Source organism: Macaca mulatta, chromosome 1 (assembly GCF_049350105.2).
Source record: "Macaca mulatta isolate MMU2019108-1 chromosome 1, T2T-MMU8v2.0, whole genome shotgun sequence".
Taxonomy (NCBI): Eukaryota; Metazoa; Chordata; class Mammalia; order Primates; family Cercopithecidae; genus Macaca; species Macaca mulatta.
In genome coordinates this window covers 128,834,157-128,854,010 of record NC_133406.1, presented here as the reverse complement: position 1 = coordinate 128,854,010, position 19,854 = coordinate 128,834,157, and the positions used below count along the sequence as shown (strand labels likewise).

At 43.5% G+C, this 19,854-nt stretch overlaps 1 pseudogene; it reads right to left on the bottom strand.

Annotated features, from left to right (window-relative positions):
* On the bottom strand, positions 5,497-13,649 carry PGBP (pepsinogen B, pseudogene; annotated as a pseudogene).

Below are 19,854 nucleotides of genomic sequence, written 5' to 3'. Positions count from 1 at the left end.
CCTGCAGAACTGTGAGTCAATTAAACCTCTTTCTTCATAAATTACCCAGTCTCAGGTAATTTATGAGAATGGACTAATACATTCATCTTTAGATATGTGGCACCTGGCACAGACTAGGCACTTGATAAAAATTGGTTTAATTAATAAATGTCTTGTCTTCAACTGTTCTGGTGTTGGCAGTATTCAACCAACAAGCTACTCCTGACCCTGTTCATTGTCTATTGCTGTATGGCAAATTACTCCAAAGCTTAACCATTTAAAACAATAAGGCAACATTTATTATTTCATACAGTTTCTATAATTCAGGAAAAGGTTGGCTGAGTGGTTCTGGCTTGGGTTTTCTCATGAAGTTACAGTCAAGATGTTGACTGGGGCATCTTTGAAGGTTTAATGAGGGCTGGAGGATCCACTCATAAGATATGTCACTCACATGGCTAGCAAGCTGGTGCTGGCTGTTGGCAGGAAGCCTCGGTATTTCCTTGATGTACTTCTCCATAGGGCTTCTAGAGTGGCAGACAGCTTCTCCCAGAGTAAGTAAATCAAGAAAGAGCATAGTAGAAGTCACATTCCATCATATCCCCAATATCCCATTGGTCACATCAGCCAAAAATTGATGACACCATCCCTGCCCTCCAGGAATTCAGAGACTAGTTGGGGAGATAGGGCTATTGTGGGGTGCCATGGGAGCACAGGGAAGGATTACTGAGTTGCTTACCCATAACCTCCCAAGTCTCTGACTCATCCAACTGGAGTTTTTAGTAGAGTTCTCAGATTTTTATACACTTACCCACTGTCCTCCAGGGACATATGCCTGGCCCACAGAGAGTGCTCAATAAATCTTGAGTTTTCTTCTTCTTTCTCCAGACCTGATTCCTGTCTGAGGCCCACTTTATTGGTAGAGATGCTGATGGGTGTTACTCTCCCAGTTTGCTGACTGGGTCTGCCCAGCTGCTTTGCTGTCCACTGTGCACATATCTACAACTCAGGATAGGACTTGCCAGACTACAGCCTATGTCTTGGCTTCCATCAGCCAAGTTACTCTCCAAGCAATGGAACAATCTGCATCTTTTAGGTTAAATGATTTCCACTCCATTCTTCCTTTCTTCTTTGAATGGTAAAAATATACATTGGCATACAGAAGGGCAGATAACCCAGCCCAAGATCTTTCTGGAAAATTAGTAAAATCTTACCAGGTATATGAAAATTATTCCTCAAGATTCCCAATATTCTCATGTCTTATTATTTGTCTAACACCTAAGATATGTTTTTCTATTACCTTGACCCAAAACACTTTTTTCCATTTCACAGTAACTTGAAAATTGGCCTAGAAATATTTCTGATCCCTTGGAAAAGAAACACTGAAATTATCATTCACCTCCTACTTCTATCACTACCTGAGAGCCCCCAACCCCCGCCCAATAGGCTGACTTGCATGAGGACAGAACCACGCACATGGAAAAAGGAAAATTGCACATCATTTAAGGGAAAAAAATAGCCTGAAGAGGGAAAACCAAATACATTTCAATAAACACAAAAGTAATTGTGAACTTTGTGTGATTTTCCATCAATCAATAAATGTTTTATGTAATATTTTTGACATCTTATAAGACAAGTCTTTATTACTTTTATTTTTTAAAATATATATATTTTCAGTTCATAGGGAGAGGAAGCAGAGCAAGATGGCCGAACAGAAGCCTCCAATGATCATCCTCCCAACAAGAACACCAAATTAAATAATTATTCACACAAGAAAGGACCTTCATAAGAACCAAAAATCAGGTGAGCAATTACATTACCTGATTTTAACATCATAGCAAGGGAAGAGGCCTGAAGAGGATAGGAAAGACAGTCTTGAATTGCTGACACACCCTTCTCTCATCTCCTGGCAGCAGCAGCAACTGCATGGTGCAGAGAGGGAATCTATGTTCTTGGGGGAAGGGAGAGCACAGTGATTGTGGGACTTTGCATTGGAACTTAGTGCTGCAAAAACCAACACAGGATAGAATTCAGTGGACACCAGGCCTAGCCAGAGAGAAATTGCCCATCCCAGTGGTCAGAAACTGAGTTCCAGCTAGCCTTGGCACCACAGGCTGAAGTGCTCTGGGGTCCTAAATAAACTTGAAAGGCAGTCTAGGTTACAAGGACTGCAATTCCTGGGCAAGTTCTCATGCTGTGCTGGGCTTGGAGTCAGCAGACTTGGGGTGCACACAACCCAGGGAGACATCAGCTGGGGCAGCCAAGGAAGTGCTTGCACCACCCCTCCCTCAACCTGAGGCAGCACAGCTTGCACCTCTGAAAGAGACGTCTTCCTTTTGCTTGAGGAAAGAAGAAAAAAGAGCAAAGAGGACGTTGGCTTGCAACTTGGATACCAGCTCAGCCCCAATAGGATAAGGCATCAGGCAAAGTCCTGAGGCCTCCATTCCAGGCTTCAGTTCCTGAATGACACTTCTAGACACACCCTGGGTCAGAAGGCAACGCTCTACCTTGAAAGAAAGAACCCAGCTATGGCAGGATTCATCACCTTCATTCAAGGGCCCAAGGGCCTTGAATAAACATCAGCAGTAGTCAGGCAGTACTCGCCACAGGCCTAGGGTGAGACCCAGTAACATGCTGGCCTCAGATGTAACCCAGCACATTCCCCGCGATGGTGGCCATAGAGAGAGACTCCTTCTGCTTGAGAAGAGGAGAGGGATGAATAAAGGGGACTTTTTCTTGCAGCTTGGTTGCCAGCTTGGCCACAGTTAGATGGACCACCAAGTGGGCTCCTGGGGTCCCCAATTCTAGGCCTTGGCTTCTAGGTGGCATTTCCAGACCCACCCTAGGCTGTGAGGGGGCTCAGTACCTTGAAGGGAAGGACACAAGCCTGCCTGGATTCACATCTATTGACTGAAGAGCCCTTGGGCCTTGAGTGAAAATCAGTGGTGGCGAGGCAGTGGTCAGTCACCCTGGGCCTTAGGCAAGACCCAGTGGTGTACTGGCTTCAGGTCTGACCCAGGATAGTCCCAGTGGTGGTGGCCACAGAGATGCTTGTGTCACCCTTCCCTCAGCTCCAGGGAGCTTAGAACAGAGGGAAAGAGACTTTGTTTGTTTGGGGGAAAGTAAGGGAAGAGAGGAGAATAGGAGTCTCTACCTGGTAATTCAGATAATTCTCTTGGATCATACCAAGACCACCAAAGTGGTAGCTCTACAAGTCTGTAAGAGTCACATTGTTTACTGGGCTGGGGTTGCCCCCTAATGCAGACACAGTTGCAGTAACTAAAGACTTAGACAACAATACCCAAGTCCTTTCATTTTTTTGTTTGTTTGTTTTTGTTTGTTTGGGTTTTTTTGTTTCCTTTTTGTTGTTGTTGTTTGTGTTTTTGACATGGAGTCTTGCTCTGTCACCCAGGCTGGAGTGTAATGGCAAAATCTCGGCTCACTGCAACCTCCGCCTCCTGGGTTCAAGCGATTCTCCTGCATCAGCCTCCAAAGTAGCTGGGATTACAGGCATATGCCACCACGCCCAGCTAATTTTGTTTTTTTGTTTTTTGTTTTTTGTTTTTCAGTAGAGACAGGGTTTCATCGTGTTGGTCAGGCTGTTTTCGAACTCCTGACCTCTGGTGATACTACTGCCTTGGCCTCCCAAAATGCTGGGATTATAGACATGAGCCACCACGCCCAGACCAAGTCCCTTCAAGTACCAGGAAAGTCTTCTCAAGAAGGATGTACAAACAAGTCCAGACTGCAAAGGCTACAATAAATACCTAACTCTTTAATACCCAGACATCAACCAACATTCACAAGTGTCAAGACCATTCAGGAAAACATGACCTCACCAAGCAAACTAAATAAGGCACCAATGATGAATCCCAGAGTAACAGAGATATGTGACCTTTCAAACAGAATTTGAACTAGCTATTTTGAGACAACAACAACAAAAAAAATCAAGACAACACAGAGAATGAACTCAGAATCCTATCAGTTAAACTCAACAAAGAGATTGAAATCATGTTTAAAAATCAAGCAGAAATTTTAGAGCTAAAGAAATCAATTGACATACTGGAGAAAGCATAAGATTATCTCAACAGAAGAATTGATCAAGATGAAGAAAGAATTAGTGATCTTGAAGACAGGCTATTTGAAAATACACAGCCAGAGAAGACAAAAGAAAAAAGAATGAAGTTAGCCTTAAAAAGGAGGTAGAGAGAAATAGGGGCAGAAGGTTTATTCAAAGGGATAATAACAGAAAATATCTCAAACCTAGAGAAAGATATCAATATCCAAGTACAAGAAGGTTATAGAACACAAGCAGATTTAACTCAAGGAAGACTGTCTCAAGGCATTGAATAAGCAAACTCCCAGAGGTCAAAGGTAAGAAAAGATTCCAAAAGCAGCAAGAGAAGAGAAACAAATAATATTCAAAGGTGCTCCAGTACATCTGGCAGCAGACTTCTGAGTGGAAATCTTACAAGCCAGCATTGGACAGATTATCTAGACAGAAAATCAACAAACACTGGACTTAATCTGTGCTATAGACCAAATAGACCTAATAGATATGTACAGAACATTTTATCCAATGGCGGCAGAATACACATTCCTCTCAGCACACGGATCATTCTCAAGGATAGACCATATATTAAGTGCTGAAGGAAAAACTTTTATACTAGAATAGTATACCCCGGCCAGGTGCTCACGCCTGTAATCCCAGCACTTTGGGAGGCTAAGGCGGGCAGATCACAAGGTCAGGAGATCGAGACCATTCTGGCTAACACGGTGAAACCCCGTCTCTACTAAAAATACAAAAAGAAAAATTAGTTGGGCGAGGTGGCGGGTGCCTGTAGTCCCAGCTACTCGGGAGGCTGAGGCAGGAGAATGGCGTGAATCTGGGAGGCGGAGCTTGCAGTGAGCTGAGATCCGGCCACTGCGCTCCAGCCCCGGCGACAGAGCGAGACTCCGTCTCAAAAAAAAAAAAAAAAAAAAAAAAAAGTTTTCTGATTATGTTTGGCTTGCAAAACACGTGTTTGAAATGCTTTATAAAGTTGTTGCTTCCCCCAACCCTTACATTGTTCTTGAGTCAGCCATTGCTCTGGTACACGTTCTTTCTAAGGACAGTCAAAAACAATATCGGGGGAGAGAGAGCTAGGTGGGTGATAACCTCCAACCAGAGCTTCCCAAGGAAATATCACTGTGTCCTTAATGCCTATGCTGCAGTTCTATACTCAGGCAGAGATTGCCTCCTTGTATCGCTCTCCCATTGATTAACTAACTGATCCCCTGTAGTAACTGTTGCTAAGTTTCAACTTAGAATAAGCCACAAAAAGCAGAACACACCAAAACAGACATCTGGGAATGAACATTAAAGGTGTTCGGAGTTTTCCAATGTATTAGTTCCAGAAAGTAAGACTCTAGTGAGCAGAGGGAGTCAGGATCATTAAAAATGCTGCCATGGACCGACAGAAACACCAGGACGATCCCAGAGTCCTGCAGAGAGGGTGGAGACAGCAGTTGCTGGCTAGTCTAGGCAGAGAAGGCAAAGCCCACCCTATTGTTGGCCATGTCATAGACAGAGTAATATTCCTTGAGGAAGACATCCCCCAGAATCCAGAGGGGCTGCCCACTGCGGGAGGGGCAGTTAGGTGGCCTCAATTCCGAGCCTGCAGTAGCCATTGTTCTGAAGAGACAAAGGACATGAAGATACAACCAGCTGTACTGTAGAGCCCTTTCCCCACAGGGACTCCCCACCTTATATTACATAACACCTGTAGGGGGCCCTGAATTCCTGTTCAGCCTCAGCCTGATCCCTGGTGCCCCACTCACATCATAGGTGCCCAGATGTGAGCTGAGACATGGAACACCTGTTTGGGCCACCGAATCCCAGTACCCAGGAAGCCAGGAGTGAATACATACATTGAAGACATAGGCAGAGGGAGGCAGAGGAAACTGGGCCCCGCCGATGATGAAGGTGATGGTGGGCATGCTCTGTATGTAGCTGCAGTGGACCACAAACTGAGAGGGGGAAGAGGCAAAGCTGAGGCGCTCCAGGGGACTAGGAGCCCAGGTAAAAGGCCCAAGGCCCACTTTGTTCCCGTGACTTCCCTGTAAGACTTTCCCCTCGACCTTCCAGTAAAGGCTGTTTCAGAGCATGGAAGGCCTGGCCTTCCCAGGAATAACTCTGACCAGGCCCGCTTGCTGTCTTCGGTCCTCTCCTTAAATACATCTCAGCTTTTGGATTTTGGTTGTATTGATATGGTCATAAAGAATGAGGCTTATTCTAGAACAGAGTCTTTAGCCTCAGAAAGTGAAAATTACAGAGAAAAGGCATGGGCACACACTTGTGGAAGCCTACTCTCCCACACACTCATATCCACATTTGTGTGCACACGTCTGTGTACTCACCATAGCATATGCACACATGTATGCATGCACGTGCACAGATGTGCACACACACACACAACTTGAGAAACCAAGGTTTAGTCTGGGAATAGATTCTTGCATGTGGGGAGAAGCAAACAACAGATATGAGTACAAAGCGGGCAGGTGTGAAGAGAGAAGGCTACTCAGAGTGAAATCCAAAGATGTATTCCTATGGGAGAAAGAAACCAAAAGGAATGGAGAAATGTGTTGACTCTAATATTTCAGAGCAGTCAAATGATAGTGGCCAGAAAGCTGAAATTTGCCCCCAGGACCTACAGTGAATTCATAGCACCTCCTGACAACCATTCACCCCATACTCAATCAGTCTGAGGAGAGATGGTGTTACTCCCTCCCCTTCCCCTTCCTTGCATTGAAGATTCATGACAGAAATGTCATGCTGTGTCCCCACCCATCTCTCCTACCAAAGCCTCAGGTCCCATTCTACCCTTCCTCCTCTCTGTTGTGAACTCCTTGCACTCAGGCGCCTGTGTTGAGTCTGTCTGGGTGTGCAGAAAAGCCCTTGGCTTCTGATTACTCACATCACCATTCTGAGCCTGCTGGGCTCCTGTTGCCTGCAGGAAGGAGCCCATGTACTGCTGGGGAACTGCCAGCAGGAAGGTCCCGGTAACCACAATGGCCTGGCAACCCTCAGAGCACAAGCCAGTGGCCTGGTTACCGACGGCAAATCTGAGGGGGACACCAGGACAAAGAGAATCAAGTGCCTCTACTGAAAACATGAGCCATGTCATCCCTTGTCCCCCAACCCAGCAGCTCTGATGTTCTTCCTCTTCCAGGCAGCCAAGCCACTCCTATTACACATCTGCCCATGAAATGCTTCAGCGCATTTGTGATTATTGGAGTCGCATCCTCAGTCTTGATCTGATGCCCACTCCAGCTCTGACTGAAAGCTCTAGGAAGACAGAGCCTGTGTCTTATCTTCTTTCATCTACCTATTTGGGGTCCAGCACATAGTGCCAAACACAGTCAGGGCTTGTAATCAATAAATAGCTGCATTTTGAGCACCTACTATGTGTAAGACACTCTTTCAGGGTTTATGGTGATACAAGGAGTGGGTAATTTGTGCTTACTGTTTTAAGGAGCTTATTCTAATAGAGATGAAACAACACAATTAATCAAGCCATGACTAACACTGTAAGGCAGTAGCTGATAAACCCTGTAATGTGGTACATAGCATCTTACATGATTCAGTCTCTGATTCCTTGTCTTGCTTTTTTCTACTGCTCTACCCTTCCTCTTCATCCCACATAGATGTGTTGAGATCTGTCTACGAGCCAGGTGTCATGCAAGGCACTTGGAGATACAATGGTAAACAAGACATACACCACAGTCTAGTGGAGAGCCCAGACACTTAACAAAAACACACAAATGATGTCTAATTGCAGCCCTGATAGGTGCACGTTGCAATGTGCCTGAGAAAAGAGGACTTGATCTAGTTTGGAAAGCCAGAACAAGGATTTTTCTGAGGAAGTGATAAAGGATGAGTAGAATTGGGCTATATGAAAAGACACCTCTATTCCATGTACAGATAATCTGCCAAGCTCTTACCTCTTTCTACTCTTGTAGGTTGGGCTGTTTCCCCACTGCCTTGCCCAATGACTAGGACATGTTTATTGTGACAGCAGCACAGGTAAGCATTATAGGATCAAAAGAGAGAGAAATCACTGTGCTCTGGGCCCCTGGAAGGATTTTTAGGAGAAGATACAAATTAATCTGGGCTTTGAGGAATGCCTACAATTCAAGTAAGCACTCCAGGTGGCATGATTAAAAGAACAAAAGCAAGAAAATCATGGCCAGCTGCAAGGACTTGTTGAAGTCTGTGCTAAATATCATGAAGCACTGAGAGGCTGTATTGATAGGTGGAGCCGAGACTTTGTATGGTCTTAAATACAGATCAAAGGAGTTTTGTCTTCAATTGGCATGTGATAGAGAATTCTTGGCTGTAGAAATAACTGATTTGAGCACAAGCTTATCTGATCCCAATGCAGATCAGATAAGCTTGTGCTCAAATTTTGGCCTTATATAATGCGTGACTTTGGACAAGTTACTTAGCCCTCTGAGCCTTGATTTCTTTATAGAATGAAACATATTGCTGACCTCCTTATAGTGCTCTTGTGGAAATTATATGCAATAATGTATTCAAAGTACTTAGGCTGGGCACGGTGGCTCACACCTATAATCCCAGTACTTTGGGAGGCCAAGATGGATGGATCACTTGAGGTCAGGAGTCTGAGACCAGCCTGACCAACATGGTGAAAGCCCATCTCTACTAAAATTACAAAAAATTAGCTGGGCATGGTGGTGGGCACCTGTAATCCCAGCTACTCAGGAGGCTGAGGCAAGGGAATCGTTTGGACCCCAGAGACAGAGGTTGCAGTGAGCCGAGATCATGCCACTGCCCTCCAGCCTGGGCGACAGAGTGACACTCTGTCTCAAATAAATAAATAAAAAATATACTTAGTATAGTACCTGGCATATATAAAAACATCAATGACAGCTATTACTTTCACTAATGATAGAAGTGGTAAATATTATGCTGATGGAAATCATCAAGCTTCCAAGATAGAAACATAGATTCACAGTGCCTAGGAATGACCAACCTGCCAGCATGCTGAGGCTCAGTACCCAGTTCAAAAAGTCTAGCGCCAGACACCAGTGTCTTCTAAGCTCCAGGACCACCTCAGCCCGGGGCTGGTGATTCTATTTAAGAAACCTGTGTGATGTGGAGGAACAGGAAATGTTGTTAAGCTGGGGGAACACCCTGCGAGTGTCCACAATCTACAGGAGTTGCCCTCTCTACTAACTCCTCAATGGCAATCTGCCAGTACAGTTCCCGGGTGACAGGGGTTCAGATGATCTGACCAGAATAAAGTTGGGGGTCCACACCTCCAAGGATGAGCTCTCCACCATACTGGCGGGTTGGTTGGCTAGGGAGAGATGTAGAAGAACGTGAGTGTCCACACACAGTCAGTGAGGCCGTTCTCTAGTCTCTCTCCTTCCCGCACTCCCTCAGACACAGGGGTGCCGCAGATGAGGGGACGCTGTCCTCTGAGCTGCTCTCAGACTTGGCCTGCTGAGGCACAGGAGGAGACTTCTCAGAGTAACACCAAACTACTAGACACGATGCCCATAAAGAAGATGGGAATAGAAACCAGGCACCCAAAAATGAACCAGAAAAGGATCGCAGAGAAACCCTCCCTGGGAAGAAGTGAGAACAACAGGAAACGGTTTTGGGGACAACTAGAACGGAGCCTAAGAGAGCCCGCGAGTGCACTCTGAGAGGCATGCTCCCATCATGGTCAGGTCATTAACTAGACAATACTGAAAGGACTTTGGCCTTTTGTGCTCCTTATGCTGGCCAGTCGTAGAAGAAAGACAGGTGAACTTCAGGTACTTTGAGGATCATGTGTTTGGGAAAGAAGGAATAAGGGATAAAGTTTGGCACAAAAGTTCAGTGCCAAGTGGAACAAGAAAAGTACTGGATTTGTGATCAAGATATTTGAGTTTGAGTCTTGGCTTCACACCTACCATGAGTGACCTTGATCAATTCTAACAATCTGTTTGAGCCTCCATTTGCTCCCTGGCAAGATGGGGCTAATATGAGGATTTTTGAGATGGCATTTGAAGTAACTGCTAGGAGAACACTTTATAAAGCCAGACGTAGTATTATGATTATTCCTCCATTATAGTTCTCTTTACTAGTAATGCTCATGTGGCTTGTTCTTTAGTGCTATCACAGCAGTCTCCAGATTTCCTAAATAAACCCTGAGGGACAGTTACTCCATTTTATGAAAAGTCATCATGTAGCTTATAGCTAATATAATTTAAAATTCTTTTTTTTTTTTCCCGAGACGGAGTCTCACTCTGTCACCCAGGCTGGAGTACAGTGGTGCGATCTCGGCTCACTGCAAGCTCCACCTCTCAGGTTCACGCCATTCTTCTGCCTCACCCTCCTGAGTAGCAGGGACTATGGGTGCCTGCCACCAAGACCGGCTAATTTTTTTGTATTTTTAGTATAGATGGAGTTTCACCATGTTAGCCAGGATGGTCTCAATCTCCTGACCTCGTGATTTGCCCGCCTTGGCCTCCCAAAGTGCTGGAATTACAGGCATGAGACACCTCACCTGGCCTAATTGAAAGTTCTTAAAGTGTATTTAAAATAAGATTTTTCCCAAATTTTCTGAAATACGGGAATTTTATATAGCAAGTTATACTCATTGTGTCAGAACACCTTATAACCTGGACCCCATCTGATCTTGGGTTGCCTAGAATCCCCATGGACCCTCAATTTCTGAGCCCTTCACAGGACGAAGGTTCTCACTGGGTGAAGTAGAAGCTGAAGTCAGGCTGAGTGATCTGGCCCTGCTGCAGCATCCCCTGCATCACTGTCGGGGAATTCCCCACTGCCATGCTTGGGTAGGCCATTCCCAGGATCCCGTCAAAATCTGAATAGTAGAACGGGTCACTGAGCTCATTCTCACTCAGGCCAAACTCCTGGTTATTGACGATGATGCTCTGAACCTATGGCAAGCCGACAGTATAGCTTGACAATTCAGGTGCACAAATCGTACGGCTTCCCAGACTTATGTGCACAGGGTATAGAATCCAGAAACCCTCCTAGAGAGGGAACATCAGCTTCTTTCATGCAGAACCCAACCACAAGGGTGGGAGTGGAGGGTGAAAGAGCAACCTTTCCAATCATGTGTGTCTTGGAAAAAAGAGTGTGGATGTTGGAGAAGTGGAAGAAGTTTTTTCTGGAGTTATAGTTTCTACTTCCATAGACAGTGAAAGAATTGAATGGTTTCATACTGAACAATCTATGTGCAAGAATGATTAGAGGAATTGTAGGTGTTTGAACTAAAGAAATAAGAAAATAGTAAAAAGGCTTGTCTTCAAATATGCAAAGTGCAACTGGGTGGAAGAGGGAGTAGACCTATCTGTGTGTTTCCAGGGGGCAGAGTTAGGACCACACAGCAAAGTTGCAAGAAGACACAACAACTTTAGCACAACATAAAGGCTTCCTGCAGTCAGGACTGCTATGGAAGCAATTTACATCTTGGGACGAAGGCTGAATTAGATAGGCTTTGTGTTCCTTCCAACACTCAGCTTCTGGGAAGCTTGGACCTAATTAGTAAGCATGGATTTCTCTAATAAGGTGTAAGACTCTCGAAAATGGGAGCCAAACCACAGACCCTCAGAGGCTATGAAAACACTCCTTACAGTCACAGTGTCATAGCCCAGGAACACACTCAGGTTGCCACTCCCATAGGACAGTGTATAGGTTTGTCCATTGTTTCTGAAGGTGGAGGACAGGCTGGGGTTGAACCTGTTGTGATTGGCTGTAGAAAGACAGAATGGAATATTAATTTCATTTGCAGTTTTCCAAAACACATGAAGGCTACTTATCCTTGGTGGATTGGGCTCATCAGACCAAGGCTGGGATAGGGCATCACCCTAGATCTTTTCTTGTAGACAAACTGTGCTAGTCCTAGAAAAGTCTATGACACACATTGCCCAAATTCCTTCCAGCTGACCATTCTCTGAGGGAAAGATTGCCTCAGACTTGCCAGGAATACTCGGCCACAAGAGGGAGCTGGGAGGAAGGAAAGGAAGCCTTAGTCGGTTTCTGCTCTCTGTCTCCAAAAAAGTCAGCACTTCTGGAAAGTGGTGCTGAAGTGATAGACTGAGAGCAATTTCTAGATGTTCCAAACAGAAGGAGGATACGTGATGGATATGCACAAAGAACTCTGGACTTAGAATGATACGCCTGTACTCAAATCCCAGCTCTGCCCCTCTATCTGCTCCCCTCATGGTGTGGAGGGTGATGGTGGCATACTCACAGCAGGCTTGGCTCTGGCAGTAGATGGAGGGCACCCAGAGATTGGAGGAGCCCGTGTCAAAGAGGACTAGGAAATTTTGGGGTGGGGTCCCAATGCTGATCTCCCCAAAGTAGAAAGACTGCAAAGAAAGGTTTCTCACCTTCATTAAGCAACCAAGCCTTGTCTTAAGAATGGACAAGCAGTTAACCCACAGGAAGCCACACTCTGCCCAAATCATTTTCTTGGGGGAATGAGAGGCTTATCCCACAAGTTCTCCTTCCCATCTGGAGTTAGTTCCTTTCAAGATTCTACTTTTTGTCCCTAATTGAAAGCCTTTGGCTAGCCAAGACTTAATATGGCAAGACAATATCCTCTTCCAAAAGTGTTTTCTACTTTTACAATAAGCTGGTATCTTCACTACACTGGAGTGCCCAGAATTGAGGAAACAATCACTTTTTCTCTTTTTCCAGTGTCCAGACACACACACACACACACACACACACACACACACACACACACACCACTCCTCTCCCCTTCCCTTTCAATGTTAGATACTTCTACCACCATTTTCCTCCCTCCCGGTCACACACTGGCAGAGGGTGCTAGGCAGCTGGAGAAGAGATAGCATGAAGAGAAAGAAGAGCTTTTCACTGGAAGGTAGTTTAAGCTCTAAGTTAACTTGGGCCAGTCACGTCACTTACCTGCCTCTAGTTTCTTCATCTATAAAATGTGGGAGTTGAAATAGAAGATCCCTAATGTGGCTTCCAGCTCAGACATGTAACATAACATCTCACTAATGACAGTCCACAGGACAAGAGAATGTCAAGATGCCCTGATGAGAGACATTCAGACATTTGCTTGAGAACATTCAGACATTTGCTCTGGGGACTATGCGTCTTTCCAAAGAGAGAGAGATGCAGTATCTGAGCCACTGGAGCTTTTGTCTGACAGTCTCACATGTATTTTCCTTCTTTCCCCTGCAGCTCATTGCCAGGACTTCCTTTGGATCTCTCAGTTGACTTGAACATTTCTACCATGAATCTCTTAACCTTATAAATGAGGCTTTAGCAGGATGGGCCAGCAATGAGAAGAAAGGAGGAAAGAAAAGGAATTACTATACTGTTAGATGGTACCAACTCATAGCTTGTTCTGATTCTTTCCATAGAAAGGTGAGGCTTTGGTTTAGTAACTAGTCAAAAATTACAACTAATGAGCAGTATAAGTGAATGTCTAAGAATGGTGGTTATGCAAGGATTATGGACACTCCCTGCCCCATCACTCACATGTAGTTGGTGATGGGCTCATAAGCAACAGCACCATTATTGAAACGATACTTGGCAATTGGATCAGCCTTTGGGTGGTCCCTCAGAAACGTTTCCAGTATACCCTGCTCCTCCATTGTCTGTTGGATAGACTTGCCTGATTATAAATCATGCTACTATAAAGACACATGCACACGTATATTTATTGCAGCACTACTCACAATAGCAAAGACTTGAAATCAGCGCAAATGTCCATCAGTGATAGACTGGATTAAGAAAATGTGGCACGTATACACCATGGAATACTATGCAGCCATAAAAAAGGATGAGTTCATGTCCTTTGCAGGGACATGGATGAAGCTGGAAACCATCATTCTCAGCAAACTATCACAAGGACAGAAAATCAAACATCGCATGTTCTTACTCATAGGTTGGAATTGAACAATTAGATCACTTGGACACAGGGTGGGGAACATCACACACTGGGGCCTACTAGGGGGTAGGAGGCTGGGGAAGGGATAGAATTAGGAGAAATACCTAACATAAATGACGAGTTGATGGGTGCAGCAAACCAACATGGCACATGTATACCTATGTATCAAACCTGCACGTTGTGCACATGTACCCTAGAACTTAAAGTATAATGAAAATAATTTCTATGGAAAAGTATGTTAATTGCTTTTCTCATCTTTCCTAGATTTTTCCTGCCTGCATATAAAAACTTAACCCTGAAAACTGCTGCCACCTGGTGGCAATATTCCTAACTTACAAAAACAGAGTTTTGAAAGGTTGAAAAGCGTCACAATCCAAGTCAGATGTGAAAATAGCTCCTAACATCTTCTCCACAGCTCTTTCCTAGGTGAAGACAACATGTACCTGTTCATTTGTCTTGTCTGAGACTGCTCTTTCCCCACCCATGTCAAAGCAGCCTAAACATCACCTTTCCAGCTGTTCTTAAGATTTCCCCCATCTCACATCCATGCCTCTGACCTCTCAATCCTTTAACACGACAGTGTTCGTCCCTTTAACACTCCAGAAAACTTTCTAAGTGCTCTCTTCCTACATTTGGACAGTCTTCTTTGCAGCATGATGTTACTAGATAAGCTCTCTGAGTGTTTCCTCAGCCTAAGATGAAAGAATGTATGTAAAGTGCAGAGCAGCCTCTGAGTTCTCCGGGATACGTCATTCCTCTCATCATTTTTAAAGACTTGTGGGAGCCTGGTTCTGGAAATATCACGCACTGTACTCAGCACAGTGGCTTCTATGTAATAGGTACCCAAGAAATAAGTATGGAATGAGCCAACTCTATAGATGGGGCTTCAAACTGTCCTGTTAAAATACACATATTTTGCCAGTTCAGGTTCATTACAGAGCTCCTAGTAGGTTGGTGCAAAAGTCATTGTGTTTTCTGCCATTACTTTTAATATTATCATGCCTGTAGTTTAGCTTTTCCTGTTAGCTAGGAATGGAATGATGAGACCAGACACATTTTAAATGAGAATGGAAAGAGGTAGGCACAATGTCCTAGGCAACTGATGATACTAGGAAGAGCAACATGAAGCTTCACACAGGGTCCTGGGGAAAACAGGCACAGAACATAGATGTTTTCTTTCTCAAAATTAGTAGAAGTCTAATGAGAAAGACTCATTTGCTATGTGTTCAATATTAGACTACTAATGATGTAACCTTACCAAAACCTTCTAAATGTAGAGCGAATTCTCTCATAGTGAATTCTCTTACAGTGTTTTCTTGGTGCTTAGAAAACAAAGACTTATCACGGGAAAGTGTCCGCCTCAAACGTGTGTCTTCCCTTCAAGATTCGAAGCTACACGGGGCAGGAGGCCATAGAGTTGAGCTGGAAACTTATGATGAAAGATGAACCCCCTTAAGTCTTTCAAAACTTAAGAAGAAATAGATATCCACCAACTGTCCAACAAAATCCCAGAGAAGTCATTCCAGAGCAACAGGGACAAATCAAAAGTAGATGAATATTTCAAAAGCTGCAACTCAACCCTGACCCGGCTCAATCCTTAAATAGATTGGAATTAGCTGGCTTTCACTCTGTCTGCATAACAGAAGAAAAAGACCTTTTTAATGAGAGAAAAAAATAAAAGGTAGATGATGATATTGGGAAGATCAACATGGAGCTTCACATGGGGTCCTAGGGAAAATGGGTGCAGAATGTAGACATTGTCTTTCTCAAAATGAGGAGAAGCCTAATGAAGCCCTTGCTATGTTTTCAGTATTAGACTACATTAATTCCAGGGTGTTCACAACTCAACTGACATATTCTCTTCACTTCTTTCCTGAATTATTTAGTTTCTCCTGCTCTGCTCTGCCCTGCCCTTGGCTCTTCCACAGGACCTGACTGTAACCAGTGTTCCTGGAAGTCTGTGTTTGAACTGCAGAAACTAATTACACCAGAGTGTTCCCACTCCAGCTGCAGGTTGTTGGGAGGCTGAGAAAATGTGAAATTCTACACCAAGGACTATGTTTCCATGGGCTCTGCCAGCCTCTCATCAAACCTTTTTTTTTTTTGAGATGTAGTTTCACTCTTGTTGCCCAGGCTGGAGTGCATGTAACCAAAACAGCATTGCACTGGTACAGAAACAGGCACACAGACCAATGGAACAGAGCAGAGAGCCCAGAAATAAGAATGCACACCTATGCCCTTTAACAAAGCTGACAAAACAAAGGAGAAATGACTCCCTATTCAATAAAAGGTAATAGAAGAACTGGCTAGCCATATGCAGAAGATTGAAACTGGACCCCTTCCTTACACCATATACAAAAATCAACTGAAAATGGATTAAAGACTTAAACATAAAACCAAAAACTAAAAAACTCTGGAAGACCTAGGCAATACTATCCTGGACAGAGGAATGGGCAAAGATTTCATGACAAAGATGCCAAAAACAATCACAACAAAAGGAAAAGTGACAAATGGGATCTAATTAAACTTAGGAGCTTCTGCACAGCAAAGGAAACTATCAACAGAGTAAACAGACAACTTAGAGAATGGGAGAAAATATTTACAAACGAGGCATCTCACAAAGGTCTAATACCCAGCATCTATAAGGAACTTAAACAAATCTACAAGAGAAAAACAACCCCATCAAAAAGTGGGCAAAGGACATGAACAGACACTTTTCAAAAGAACACATACATGTGGCCAGTAAGCATATGAAAAAAAACTTCAACATCACTGGTCATCAGAGAAATGCAAATCAAAACCAGAATGAGATACCATCTCACACCAGTCAGAATGACTATTATTGAAAAGTCAAAAAATAACAGATGCTGGCAAGGTTGCAAAGAAAAGGGAACACTTAGACACTGTTAATGGGAGTGTACATTAGTTCAACCAATGTGGAAAACAGTGTGGCTATTCCTCAAAGAGCTAAAAGCAGAACCACCATTCAACCCAGCAATCCCATTACTGGGTATATACCCAGAGGAATAGAAATCACTCTACCATAAAGACACATGTGGCCAGGTGCGGCGGCTCTCAGCTGTAATCCCAGCACTTTGAGACCAGCCTGGGCAACATGGTCAATACCCGTCTCTACAAAAAATACAAAAATTAGGCAGATGTGGTGGTGCATGCCTATGGTCCCAGTTACCAGCAAAGCTGAGATGGGAGGATCACCTGAGCCTGGGGAGGTTGAGGCTGCAGTGAGCCATGATTGTGCCACTGCACTCCAGCCTGGGCAACAGAGTGACACCCTGTCTCAAAAAAAAAAAAAAAAAAGGATACAGCACATGTGCAGATGAATATTCATTGCAGCACTATTCACAATAGCAAAGACATGGAATCAACCTAAATGCCCATCAATGACAAATTGGATAAAGAAAATGTGGTATATACACACCATGGAATATTATGCAGCCATAAAAAAAACAACAAGATCATGTATTTTGTGGGAGCATGGATGGAGCTGGAGGCTATTATCCTTAGCTAACTAATGCAGGAACAGATAAAGAAATACCACATGTTCTCACTTATAAGTGGGAGCTAAGTGATGAGAACTCATAAACACAAAGAAGGAAAAAACAGAAACTGAGGTTTTCTTGAGGGTGGAGGGTGGGAGAAGTGGGAGGAGGGGAAAATGATAACTATTGGGTATTGGGCTTAATACCTGGGTGATGAAATAATCTACAACAAACCCTTGTGACACAAGTTTACCTTTTTTAACCTTTTTTGAAGGTTAAAAAAAAAAAGAATCGCTAATGTATACACCAGTAAGAAATAAATTCACTAACTAGAGTACAGCATTTATATATAGTTCCTTTTGTCTCTACCCTTTTCATATAAATTCAAAATCCTATTTTCCAAAGTTAAAATTACCAAGGTTAGTACTTTTCTTTCCTGACCTCTTCATTGCAGTTATATTGTTGTTAAGTAGAGTTCATTTGTTACTGCTCGTATTCCATTTTCAGTTGCCCCCACCACCACATTTTCATTGAGAGGATGAATTTTTGCATTGTATTAGATAAGAGCACTGTTTGCAATTGTTGTTAGGATACTCAAGTATGAGAAGAATAATTAATATGTATGTGTGTACGTTGCATACCCCCAGAGTGATCCTTACAGCTGTAAACATTGCCCAACTCGGTACTCATTCTAACCCCCTCCAGTATGCTTTCCTGTGATATAGGCTAGCAAGCTAAACCTAGAATTCCCAGATTCCCTGAAGTAAAGGTTTCATCTGTGACTTAGGTTCTGCTAAGCAAATGTGCCTATAGGAAACTTAGGTGAATTATAGAATAAAGGTAATGAATGTATAGGGGAGACCAGGTCTTCTGGGAAAGCAGAGGTAGAGATTCTAGTATCTAGTCTCCAACATCACGGATGCTGAGCTGCAGGCAGTGATAGCAGTGGGATTACTGCTAGAATAGTTCCAAGGTATTCTCCATGGATCTGACATTTCTGCACATCTTGGACTATCTTTTCAAGGATATTCGAATAGCAAATAGCCTGGAGAACTGCAGATAAATCTCTATCTCTGGGCAAGGAAGAAGAGGGGAAAAATGAGCTGGTCATCAGCAGCCTTATATATAACATCATAGTTTCCTAATCTTGGGGTTTCTCTCTTGAAATGCACCCACTGAATGTGCAGGCACAGCTTGGTCCTCATTGCATCTCCCTTGTAGCTTGTGGAACTGGGAAAAAAATTTGATCTGGTTTTTGCTATTAATAATAAATTCCCTTGTCTCTGACCCACAGGTCTTGTTTTTTATAGTGTGCATACACACACGGCAAAAGGCTAGGTTGTTAGGTTGCAAGTAGGGTAAAATCTGAGACCTCTAACAGTATGTCTTAAAAAGTGAGTCATCCATATCTCCTGGACATGTTATTTCCAGATGTATAGTATCCCATCCTGGTTTCCTGATCCTCCCAGAAACTCTAATACCATCTAATGTCTTTTTTCTTAAATTAACTTTAGTGGATTCCATTATCTGCAACTAACAGCTATCATAAATAGAGGCAAGAATCTTGACCACCCATTGATCTATGCTTTGGATTAGAGGATAAAGACAGAAGACTCAATCAATGTATAGCTAAGAGAGAAGTTCAAGGAAGCTTATAAATAAGAAAAAAACACAGATAAATTAGGAACTGGAAGGAAAGTTGCCCTTGAATAAAGTGCATGCAGAAGATGGGGCAGAAAAACAACTCACAGATTCATCAGAAATATTTATTTATTTATTTATTTATTTTGAGACAGGGTCTTGCTTTGTCACCCAGGCTGGAGTGCAGTGACACCATCGTGGTTCAATGCAGCTTCAATCTCCAGGGCTCAGGTGATCCTCCCACCTCAGCCTCCCAAGTAGCTGAGACTACAGACATGAGCCATCATGCCCAGCTAATTTTTTTGTAGAGGCAAAAGGGTTTCATATATGACCTAGGTTCTGTTAAGCAAATGGCCATGTGCTTTCACATGCTTTAATGGCAGGTGCCTGATCCTAGGGACATGTTAATTTCAGACTCCAGATTAAAGACTTGGAGGCTACACTTCCAAAAGAAAAAGTAACATAATGATAGGTACGACACCCACTCTGTGTAGCGCTAGCTCATAGAATTGGAGGGCTAGAAATTGATCCAGTGGCTATAGCAACTTATGAGGGACAGTCATGCCTAGGAAAATGTTCCCTGGGTGGATTAAAGGTTTAATGTGTGAGAACTGGTGTTTCTAGAGGAGACCAAGCAGAAGTGTGAAGGTAATACTATAAGAAAATAATTTTTAAAGTACCTTTTTTATACGTTTTCCTCAAACACTTCTTGAGGAAAGAATAGATGGGGTTGTTTTTTCAGGGAAAACAAGGATTTTACCAAGGAGAGACTATAATTGGATGACTCA